The sequence below is a fragment of the Typopeltis vanoorti genome, chromosome 11 (assembly GCF_054136105.1).
Source record: "Typopeltis vanoorti isolate ZY-2024b chromosome 11, IOZ_Tvanoo_1.0, whole genome shotgun sequence".
Lineage (NCBI taxonomy): Eukaryota > Metazoa > Arthropoda > Arachnida > Uropygi > Thelyphonidae > Typopeltis > Typopeltis vanoorti.
In genome coordinates, this window is record NC_143559.1 from 27,166,443 (window position 1) to 27,178,789 (window position 12,347).

General features: G+C 35.9%; 1 protein-coding gene across 2 annotated transcripts in view; it reads right to left on the bottom strand.

The window, feature by feature from the left end:
* The window catches only part of LOC150101396 (alpha-soluble NSF attachment protein-like), a 209,880-nt gene that overhangs the window by 86,483 nt on the left and 111,050 nt on the right, over positions 1-12,347 (bottom strand). The window lies entirely within an intron of this gene.

Below are 12,347 nucleotides of genomic sequence, written 5' to 3' on the forward strand. Positions count from 1 at the left end.
TTTTCTCAACCATTCATTCTCAGTATGCATGGTTATTTCCATACGTCTTATTTCAGAAGCAGTACTCTTTTTTGCTGTGCTGTTTATATAACTCATCATCTGTTGCATAGTATGGCCAAAATATTTATTATATATAATATTTCACACAAACACTATTTGGCTTCTTATTTCTTCATCAATTTCCACATCTCTGATTCATATAACAATTGCCATTAAATATTTTTATTTTGACCTATTTATCATTATCATTTTCCTGATAGGTAACCCCAAGAGGTGTTCAGGTTACTATGACAGCACTACATGATTAACTTTCTTCTTCCTTTTCCCCTCTTTTACCTTGCGGTGTCGAGGTTTTTTTTATTCATTTAACTGCAACCATACACAAGGATAATGTAGTTAGCTCTATGCCTCCCGGTGTATTCTATGTCTGTAGACGCATTGAGTTCAAGGCCAGTTTGCCTGCTTGCAGAATGAAAAATCCTAGATAAACTGGGGAGAAAAACCCTGCACTCCACACTCAAGACTGGTTAACTTGGTTATGTCTGAGAAAGATCCTAAGCTCCTCATGTCAGCGATGAGAATCGAACCCAGGAGACTCCTTTCCCAGGCATATGGTTGCGAAGTGCATCACCACTCGCACTGATTAAGTTTACATTATTATTAATATCTCATCAACTTTCCCTCCAAATGAGTCTATCACTTCTGAGAACACCAATATTGTTATATCTAACATGTCATGCTTTTAAGGCACTTCTGACTGAATCAATGCACCAAGACCTTGGTCTTGCTCTGGGTCTCATTCCTGCCATCTTGGCATCAACCACTTGTTTTGCTAACTTTTCCTCATCCATTCTATTTAAGTGGCCATACCACTTTAAATTAGCTCTGCTAACACATTCTTGAATAATAATATGTCACGTTCCTTTCTAATATCTTCATTTTTAATATGATTCTACCAATGATGCCATTGGTTCACTCTCCTAATTTTTCTCAGAAACCTATATCTGTGGTCTCTAGCCTTTGGTCAAGTGTTTTATTTCTAACCCAGCTCTCAGATCCATAAGTTAAAATGGGTTTGAACACTGTCTTGTATATACCTTTAGTGTTCTGACTCATTTCTATCTTATTCCATATAAATTTATTCAGTTCCTATTTGACTTCCTATTATACTGGCTTTGTTAATCTTTTGTCTGTTTCCATATTTAATTTACCATCTTCACTAAAAATTGTGCCCAAGTAGTTGAAATGTTTTACTTGTTCTGTAGGTCCTCCATTCACGATGCAGTTGATATTTTCAATTTTTCTGCCTATTTTCATTGTCTTTGTCTTGTTATTGCTGATTTTCATACCAAATTTATTATAACAGTTATTCAATTTAGTCAGGGAATAATGCAGACTTGTAGTGGATTTATTTAAAAGTATAACATCATCTGCATAAAGTAAAGAGCTGAGATTAACATCTCCAATTTTGATATCTGGTTTAATACTGCTTTCCTCCATAATGCGATCCATATAGATAATGAATAACAGAGGGGGATAATGTACATACTTGCATGACACCAGTTTTCACATCAAACCATTTTCCAGTACTTCCTTCAATTCTAACTGCTGACTTACAACTCAAATAAAGACAAAGTATTGCTTGCCCATTGATCATGTGAGTGTAGTTTTGAATAGCATTTCTCTTGGCACCTTGTCATATGCATTTTGCAGGTCTACCTTAAATACAAATCTTTATTATATTCCTATGATTTCTCAACAATTTTTCTTAAAGTGAAAATCTGATCCTGACAGCCTCTATTTGGCCTGAATCCAGCTTATTCTTTCACCAAGCTTCCCTTCTATAATCTTTGTCAACCATATCTCACTTGCATAAATCTTACCAGGAACACTCAGTAGGGAAATACTTCTGTAATTCTCACATTCAGTTTTATTACCCTTTTTGTATATGGGTACTGTAAGAGATCTACTCCAATCATCTGGAATTCTTCCCTCTGTCCAGGCCTTCTAAACAGTGCAGTGCCGCCACTGTAACACTTTTATACCTCCATACTTGAGCATTTCTGGTCAAATATCATCTACTCTTGCTGCCTTTCCACATTTCAGGGTTTTGATGGCAAGTATGAATATGTATTCCTGATTGCATGCCTGTTCAGTGTTTTTTACCACTGTGTTGCCACTGATTGTTTCATTGAGCCATTCATTGAAGTAATTACTCCATACATCAAGGATATCTTTTTCTCTAGTTTTCATGTCACCTTTATCATCTCTAATTCCTTTTACAGCACTCTTTCCTTTATTTCTAAACTTTTTCAACAGCCTTCAGAATATTTTGCCACCTTCCTAATATTCATTTTCCATGTTCTTGCCAAAGTTTTCCCATGACTTTTGTTTAGTTAATTTTACACAGTGTTTAGCTTTCTTACATTTGTCTCTGTATTCTCTAAGAGCACAAGCTGACTTATTTGCTAGGAACTTTCTATATGCTTTCTTCTTTTCCTTCACTGCCTCTAACTTCCTGTGTTCACCATGGAGTTCTGATTTTTCTATCCTTGTAGACAACCTCACACCATGCCTCTCTGGATGAATTAATCAATGTTTTCTTCAGGGCTTGCCACTGAATCCGCAAGGTTTGGTTCCTGTTCTCAAACACTTTCATTTTTTCTTGAATAATGTTTGTGTAATTTAGTCTACAGTTACATCTGAGAGCTGCTCAACTTTTATATGCTTTAAATCTTTCTTACATGTTCTTCTTTTCAACGTGAAATTCAATTTTATCCTGCTCAAGAATAAATGGTGATCACTTCCAATTTCAAATTCTCTCTCTCTACACTCGTGTTCTGCACCAGCGAGAAAACATTAATATCAACAATAACATAGTCAATGAGATTTTTCTTATTCCTTGCCTTATTTCTTATTTATGCACATTTTTATGTTGGAACACTGTGTTAGTAATAACCAGTCCATGTCCTAAGCAAAAATTCGACAGAATTTTTGTTCAGGACATGGACTTTTTGCTCTTTTCTCCAAATTTTCTCATGGCACACAAAAATATTTTTGTATGTCTGACAATCATTTCCCACTCTGCTATTTAGATCCCCAACAAGGACCAACTTTTCCTTTTGCACTGTGTCAGTTGCTTTTTCTCAAGCCTCAAAAAAAATTCCACCACTTCCATCTTAGTTGAACCTTCTGTGGGACCATAAGCACAAATAAGTCTCATTGTCCAATTCCCCATTCTGATATTTGCCCACATCACTCTACTTGATATTGCCTGCCATTCAAGATTAGCCTCATATTTAATGTTGAATACTATAGCTATTCCTTCTTTTCCCTGATTGTTATTGCCTGATTATAAGATTTTGCATTTATTGCTTAGAAAGATCTCACCAGTTTTTATCTTATTTTGTTTCAGTCACCTCTGTTATGTCGATCTGGTACTTATCCAATTCCTCAGCCAGCTCTATTTCTTTGCCATTCATTCAGGCTTTTTATATTGATAGTACCGATCTTGAACTCTGGTGATGTTGAGTTGGAGTGTGTTTCAGGATTTGTTCCAGTAGCTGACTTTTTGCTATTCGCCCCGGTTCACTGGCGAAAACAACGGGGGCCCTTGCTTAACCGGGCAATGCCCCAACCAGTATGAAATTCTGTCATGTTGTACTATTGTTATATTTGTGGTTTAAGCCAATAAGAATACAATTTGGTCAGCTTAATCCCAAATTGCCAGCCTATCCTCATTTGTTCAGTATCCAAGATACCTAACAGAGTGCACCACAATTATGGACATTAGGTCAGAAGCCCTGGTCAGTTCTCTGCATTCCTTTAAAGGCTATGTGGAGGTCTCCTCTCAGTTATACAGCTTTGACCCTTAAGTATCCCGAGTAGATTTTTTACATGGAGAATTGTCAGTGAATGGAATTGACTGACATTGCTACAATATGTTGTTAATGCAGGGAGTGTTAAGAATTTTAAGATATGTTGTCAGTTGAATGCACCTCCATGATGAGTCTGCCAACTCCATGGAGGAGTAATAATAATATGAAGAAAGATTGTTTTGTGAACTGCAACTCAGAGTCAAAAATTGAATAGGTTGAAATATGGGGATATTTTCTCAGGGAACACATACTAAGGAACATAATTTTCGAAGTTTATTCGAGTGGTTGACTTCTCTCAGTAAAGATTTGCTCTGGTTATATTTGGAAAACATTTTATTGAAGAGAAATCAACTGCTCGAATAAACTTCTGGAAAGTATTGTAGTAGACAAGGATTCAGAATTAGTTTAACGTAATTGTCATTCCTTGTCATCTATGCTTAGGTACAATAGTTTTTATTGGAAATGGTTTTATGTACTCAGATGCAATAGCTTTACTTACCATTAATTTCTTACTTTTTTATATACTGTTAATGGTCATAAATGACCATCAGAAGCATTTTGCACTTACCGATTCTGTTTGTGTTCAAGGCAACAGTGCTAAATAAGCTATGCTTCTTTGTATCAGATTTTATACTAATTCAAGATATTCTGACTGCAAGATACAGAGATTGTCTAAGATCCACATACAAAATATACTAATGCACCCAACTGAGAATGAACTGATTTACCCACCAACCTACAAAGTATCGATAAAGAGCGCTTTGATATTGAGAGAGAGACTGTTGTTCAAAATCAGAATACCGGTCTTCTTGAACAAAGTTTATTTAGAAGAAAGAAAAATGGCACTATAACCTAAGTTTAATTAGATAAAATTGAAAGAAATAGTTGATAATTTTCATGCTAATAACATGTATTTCAACAAATGATTTCAATTATTTGCTTCCTTTACTCATCAATGGTATTTTTTTTTTCTTTACAGATTAAAAAAAAAATCATATTACAGTATGACAGTTTATCTCATTCTGTCCTGCCATTAACAACAACATATAATTATATGATAAAAGGTCTAGATATATGAAAATATAGCACATACATTTAGTTTTATATGCCTGTCTGCCTACAGTTACCCATGGAAGGAGCCATGCATCTACCAGCTATAAGCATGAATTAGTTCATTTATGAATTCTCTGAATGTGAATGACTATAACACCTCACAATGGAAGTGTGTATACGAATGTAGTGCATTTTTTTTTTTTAATTACTCCATCACATTCTGAGTGGTTAAATTCTGAACTTCAAAATAAAATAAAAACATATGAAATAGAGTACAACTCAAACTTTCAAACAGATTCATATCTCAGGATATCACATTCACATCTTATCTTTGAAATTAAACCATTAACTCATTAAATCCATTAAGAGACTAAGCTCTCACAAATCTTATAACCAAAATAATAATCTTTAATTGACAAATAACACAGATATATACAAGCGAATTAACTAAGTGCCAGTGTTCTTTAAGAAAAGTGCTTTAACGTATATAACTTCCTTTCACTCATATAAACCAAACAGTTATTATCCTATACAGAAAAGAAAAAAAAACTTCTGGAATCCAGTCTCTTGCTTCCTAAAACATTAATTCCTTCTTGAATTCAGACAAAAGAAAGACTAACAGAGAAACTGCTCTCTGTACAACAGTAATACAAGTCAGTCAAACTCTTCTTGCCCTCTTAAAATCACAGAACACTGAAGAAAACATTGTTTTCATCCAAACCAGTTGAAAACTTCGTTCACTTTCTATATGAAGCAACAAAAAACTCCACTGAATAACTAAAAACATATCAACAGTTTCTTCTCTTTAAAATGAATTAACTTTATATGTATATGAAAGCTTCAACATACGAATTCCCGATGATTAAAGTAGAGCTCTCATAGTACCCATATATAAAAAGGGAAATAAAACTGAATGTGAGAATTACAGAGGCATTTCCCTACTGAGTGTTCCTGGCAAGATTTATGCAAGCATACTTGAGAAAAGGTTGAGAAGAATTGTGGAAGAACAAGCTGGATTCAGGCCAAATAGAGGCTGTCAGGATCAGATCTTCACTTTATGAGAAATAGTTGAGAAATCATGGGAATATAACAAAGATCTGTATTTAAGTTTTGTCGATCTGGAAAAGGCATATGACAAGGTGCCAAGAGAGAAGCTATTCAATACGCTACAGTTATATGGTGTCAATAGGACATTATATCAAGCAATACTTAGTCTTTATTTGAAATGTAAGTTGGCAGTTAGAATTGAAGGAAGTACAGGAAGATGGTTTAATGTTAAATCTGGTGTGAGACAAGGATGTACATTATCCCCTCTGTTATTCATTATCTATATGGATCACATTATGAAGGAAAGTGGTATTAAAAATGATATCAGAATTGGAGATCTTAATGTTGTCAGCTCTTTGGTTTATGCGGACAATGTTATACTTCTAAATAAATCTGCTACAAGTCTGCAAAATTCCCTGATTAAATTGAATAACTGTTGTAATAGATATGGTATGAAGGTCAGCAATAAAAAGACAAAGACAATGAAAATAGGTGGAATCGTTGAAAATGTCAACTGCTTTGTGAACGGAGAACCTGTGGAACAAGTAAAACATTTCAGCTACTTGGGCATGATTTTTAGTGAAGATGGTAAATTAAATATGGAAATAGACAACAGAATCAACAAAGCTGGTATGGTAGGAAGTCAACTGAATAAATTTATATGGAATAAGAAAGAAATTAATCAGAACACTAAATTAGCTGTATACTAGACAGTGTTCAAACCAGTTTTAATTTATGGATCTGAGAGCTGGGTCAGAAGTAAAACACTTGACCAAAGACTAGAGACTGCAGATATGAGAGTCCTGAGAAAGATTAGAGGCATGAACAGATGACATAAATGGCAATACCATATTAAAAACGAGGATATTAGGAAAGAACTTGACATTGTCAGCATCCAGGAATGCGTTAGTAGAGCTAATCTCAGGTGGAATGGTCACTTAAACAGAATGGGTGAGGAAAGATTAGCAAAACAAGTGTTCTCTGCCAGGTTGGCAGGAAAACGACCTAGAGAAAGACTAAGATATAGGTGGATTGATACTGCACAAAGTGCCTTAGACGATAGAAATATAAGATCTGATGTTGGAGTCTTGACAAGTAACAGACTGATTTGGAGGAAAATTGTAAATAGGAAGTTAATGATGTAAATTTTTCATGTAGTACTATCATATCCTCTACACCCCTTGAAGGTACATGCCAGGAATTTGATGATGATGATGAGCTTCAAGATACTTCATTGCATAAAATCACTTAAAACCATATCAGCAGTTTATCACTTTAGAACAACTTTGTTCTGAAGTGATAAACTGTTGATATAATTTTCAGAAACTTTCTATATGAAAGCTTCTGAAGAAATAATTAAAGCATATCAACTTTTTTCAAATCACTTATCAGATTGAGAATCCTAAATAAAATAAAACTTACTGGGCATTTCTTTATGAAATGGAGTGAAATAAAATTTTTTTCAGCTTTGCATTTTTTTTCAATTTTTTTCAGCAGTCCTAGCTCACCTCCTCGTGGTGCACCCTGGATAACGCTAAACAGCTAGAGCGACTTGGCAATCAGACTATCTTCTCGATCTCCTGGTTACAGCACACATGAACTCAAACACACGAATTAACTCTCTTAAGGGCAAGATGACTAGGAATGTTGGACCTGTTGTCAAAATTTGTCAAATTAACATTGAGGGTATATGTAGAGCAAAATGTGAATACCTCTCAAAGATTTTATATGACAACAATGTCGATGTTGTTCTTATTCAAGAGACTCACTGCAAGGATGAGGATCAGCTCCACCACGGACTGAATTCCTGGTTACGTTATCATTGGAGCCACTTACCATCAGGCACATCGCCTTGCCACCTATGTACGTAGTACCCTAGAAAATTCCCACCTCATTACAACCAGAATTGTTGGCGGCGTGCATCTGATAACAACTATGATAGGGAACATAACCATTACCAACGTGTATAAACCCCCTGCCTTCTTGTGGCCCCACAAGTTCTACCAGTGCACAACCACCCTGCGATGCATATAGGTGACTTTAACAGCCACCACACTATGGAAATATGCTTCCAACAATGAATGCAGAGAGACATTCACTGAATGGACAGAAATTCACAACATGCACCTAATTTTCGATGCAAAAAATAGATCTTCCTTCAGGTCAGCAGCTTGGAACAGGGAGTACAACCCCGACCTTTGCTTTGTCACTCAAGACAACAATGGACAACCATTAACTACATCGAGAAGAGTTCTCTCCAGCTTTCCCCGAAGCCAACATAGACCAATTATATTAGAGGTAGGTCTGCAGGTACCCCTTGTCAGATCCATCCACCGTCCCTGCTGGAACTTCCAGAAAGCCGACTGGGATACATTTGCTGCCTGTCTTGACAAATATGTCCGTTGGATCCCTCCAACAAACAGTAATTACAAGAGATTCATGAGAGCTGTCTTAGCTGTAGGTAAAAACACCACGCCAAGAGGCTTTTGGAAGGAGTATATCCCTGGATGGGACGATGATAGTAATAAATTGCATCAAGAATGTCTAGAGTGTGGCGATCCTGACATTGCAGAACTCATTCACAGCCTTGACACCAGCCGACAGAAGAAATGGACTGAAACAGTAGAAAAGCATGGAGCCTTCTAAGAAAACTAGGTAGTGGTACCCTGACTGCACGAGAACAATCTGCTATTTCTCCTAACCAATATGCATCACATATTGTCAACATGTCAAGATATACCACCAAGGATAAACAACACACTCTTCAAATAAAAAGAGAACTTACATATTTGAAAAATAACAGACCATCAGACACTCTATATTCACGACCCTTCACTCTTGAAGATATTAACACTGCTCTAATGGATATGAAACCAAGCAAGGCTCCAGGTTTTGATGGAATTCATCCTGATTTTCTGTTGAAAAGGCCAAAAAGCTCGACAGTGGTTGGCTTGCGTTTTCTCTGACATCCTCCAGACTGGTAGACTTCCAAAAGAGTTTAAGAGGACAAAAATAATCCCCATCTTAAAACCAAAAAAACCCAACAACAAACCAGGAAACTACCAACCAATCGCCCTGCTTAGCACCTGTTATAAGCTCCTAGAAAGGCTCATCCTTAATAGAATTGTCCCTAAGATAATAGAACAAGTTCCAGTGGAACAGGCTAGATTCAGACATAAGCTGCTGTGATCAGGTTCTGTCACTCACCACACACATATAGAGGCAGGCTACCAACAATGCTGGAAAACAGCAGTAGCTTTTGTAGATCTTACTGCAGCTTATGATACAGCCTGGAGGCATGGCACAGTCTGCAAGTTGCTCCGTGCAGTCCCATGCAGAACACTAGCAAAACTAATCAATAACATGCTAAGCAACCGCCTGTTCCAAGTGTGTATGGACGAGAACAAAAGTAAACAAAGAACACTGCATAATGGACTACCCCAAGGGTCAGTTTTGGCTCCCCTCTTTTTTAACTTATACATTGCAGATTTGCCTAATACAGCCTCCAAGAAGTTTTGCTACGCTGATGACATTGCTCTAGCCACCAGACACACCAATTTTACTACAATGGAAGATACACTAACAAATGACCTTGCAATAATAGATGAATACTTCAGCAAATGGAGATTATGCCCAAATCCTAGCAAAACAGAAGTTTCATGCCTCCACCTGAACAATAAACAGGCTAACAAAGAACTCATGGTCTACTTCAACCACAAACTGCTACGCTACAACAGATTCCCAAAATATCTGGGCGTCACTCTGGATAGAACACTATCTTTTAAGCCACATCTCATTAACACAGCATCCAAGCTAAAAACAAAAAACAATATACTGCAAAAACTATGTGGAACAACTTGGGGTGCCTCAGTAACAACACTTCGCTGCACTGCTCTTGGCCTCATTTACTTTACAGCTGAATACTGCTCACCAGTGCCCATGTGTATTTGGTTGATGCCCAGCTTAACACCACTATGCACCTTATTTCTGGAACTGTAAAATCAACCCCAACCTACTGGCTCCCAGTGCTAAGCAACATCCCGCCTCCACACATCCACAGATCCAACTTTCTTCTACATGAATACAGCAAAATCATGGAAATCCAAATTCTTCCAATCCATGAAGACATCCCACCCCTAGAAATAAACAGGCTAAAGTCAAGGCACCCTCCAATCTTAACAGCAAAAAACTTGCAGAGACAAGTTCAACATGAAGGAGAAGTGGAAAGAGCCCTGGTGTAAAACACTTCAACAGGGATCTTCCGGGTTTTGACCTACCTCGGAAAACTTGGTCTGTCCTTAACCGAATCTGCACCAATCATGGCAGATGTGCAGACCACCTTTACAAATGGGGGGCATGATTGCCTCACCCAGGTACGACTGTGGATCACCCCACCAGACAATTAATCATATTACAGCGGAATGTGTCCAACGTGCATACAGTGGAAACCTGTCAGACTTCATCCATGCTACACCAAGTGCAGTTGACTGGATAATCAACCTAGACATTCAGTTGTAGCCTACTCTTGATTCTTGAGTGTCTCTTTTATGACTGTATTATGTCTTATTATTGTACATATGTCTATTACTATATCCATATATATTAAGGATTAATGTAATGTAACTTTTCATGTGTGAGCCATACATTAAATAATAAATAAATAAAATAATTTTTCAGCTTTAACTGAAATAATGACAACAAAAACTTAATTGTCCTCCATTTCCTTATCTTTTAATACAAGGATATTCTCTTTCTAATGCTTCTAAATTATGTTCCATTTTCTATATTGAAGATACAATTTCCACAGTGTTTCTCTTGCTGTGTTTTTTCCTTCTTCCTGAACAGCTGAATGCCTAGCAATATTCAAAATGTTCTTTTCAGTTCTGTGCATGCTCAGAAATATACAGTAGCTAAACTTCTGCTCTAGTCCAACATTATAAGCTGCCTTTACTGTTTTCAGTGCTGTGATTGAAATGACAATAGAGTTCTTTTCATAGTGCAAGAAAGTTACCTAACTATAATTTCATAATTAAACAGTTAGAATTTATAACAGTTCTTCATTTTACAATTTTTTACATTGTAAAATGAAGAACTTACAGAGGTAAGTTCATTTAATTATTCATGCAGCATATATTACAGCAGTAACTTTGGCCTTTTTTTAAGTGTCTATATAATTCGTAAACAGTGTTTATCTAGATACAGCACAAACATTTCAACACTTGACAGCTAATACAAAATTATAATTAACTTCTAACAACTAAATAAATAAATTTATTTCACTTCTATGCAAAACTTCAGTAGCCAAAGATAATATTGAAAAATGTCTTGCTTACAACATACAAAAAATAAACATACGTTTAACTAACAATTTTTGTAACTTCTTAACCTTAATTCAACTTTCATATTTTGAATTTGTGGGATATCTGAATTTTAATACAGATATCCTACAGAAGTAACTGGTTGCTCATACTTCTCATCTGGGTAGCTCAATTCTATTATAAACAGACATTCATGTTTTGGTTAATGACTACATACATCATAGATGGTAGGAAATTTAAAGCATTGGGCAACAATGGATCTCTTGAGGTATTTGATGGACCCAAACTAGGGAAGAAGCCTGGAAATCATCCTGAAACACTGCTGTGAGGTTTTTGAGCAAAATCAAAGCAGAAAAATTATAAAGTGATCAACGTATAAGAAATTACCATGAGATGGGAACCAGAATGTCACTGAAGATTCACTTCCTTCATTTTCATTTGGACTTTCTGAAAAATCTAGTGAGTGATCAGCAGGATGAATGGTTCTGCCGTTCATCCTGCTGATCATAGTAAATGAGCTATATTCCAGGGAAAATATAATATCAGCATGATGATAAACATAGTTTTGGTTTCTTCAAAGAGATGTCTTAAATAGTGCTTACAAGAGGAAACAAAGTGCTTAAAGTAATTTATGAATTTAAATATTTTTCCTTATTGAAAATATAGTAAAATAAGCAACTATTTGAATTTTTGCTACTTATGTCCATTTTACCAAATATTTTTTGACCTAATTGAAAATTTTGATTTTATTTTTATAAATTTTATTGATGAACCAAGAGTTAGTGAAACTCGTGGTTTGGTATACTTGTAGCAGAAAAAGTTCCATTTTAAAAGTCTGTACCCTAAAATACATAGATTCCACTTGTTTTGACCACAGTTACATCCTTATTAACCAGTGCTATACTTCAAAATACATATTTTGAAATATAAGCACTAGTTAATAAGTTGAAAGTATGCAGAGTGGCTGGTGAGTGAAATACATTGCCTGACATTGTGTTGAATGCAAATACATTGAATGAGTTTAAAGCACGGTTTGATGGGCTGTGTAATA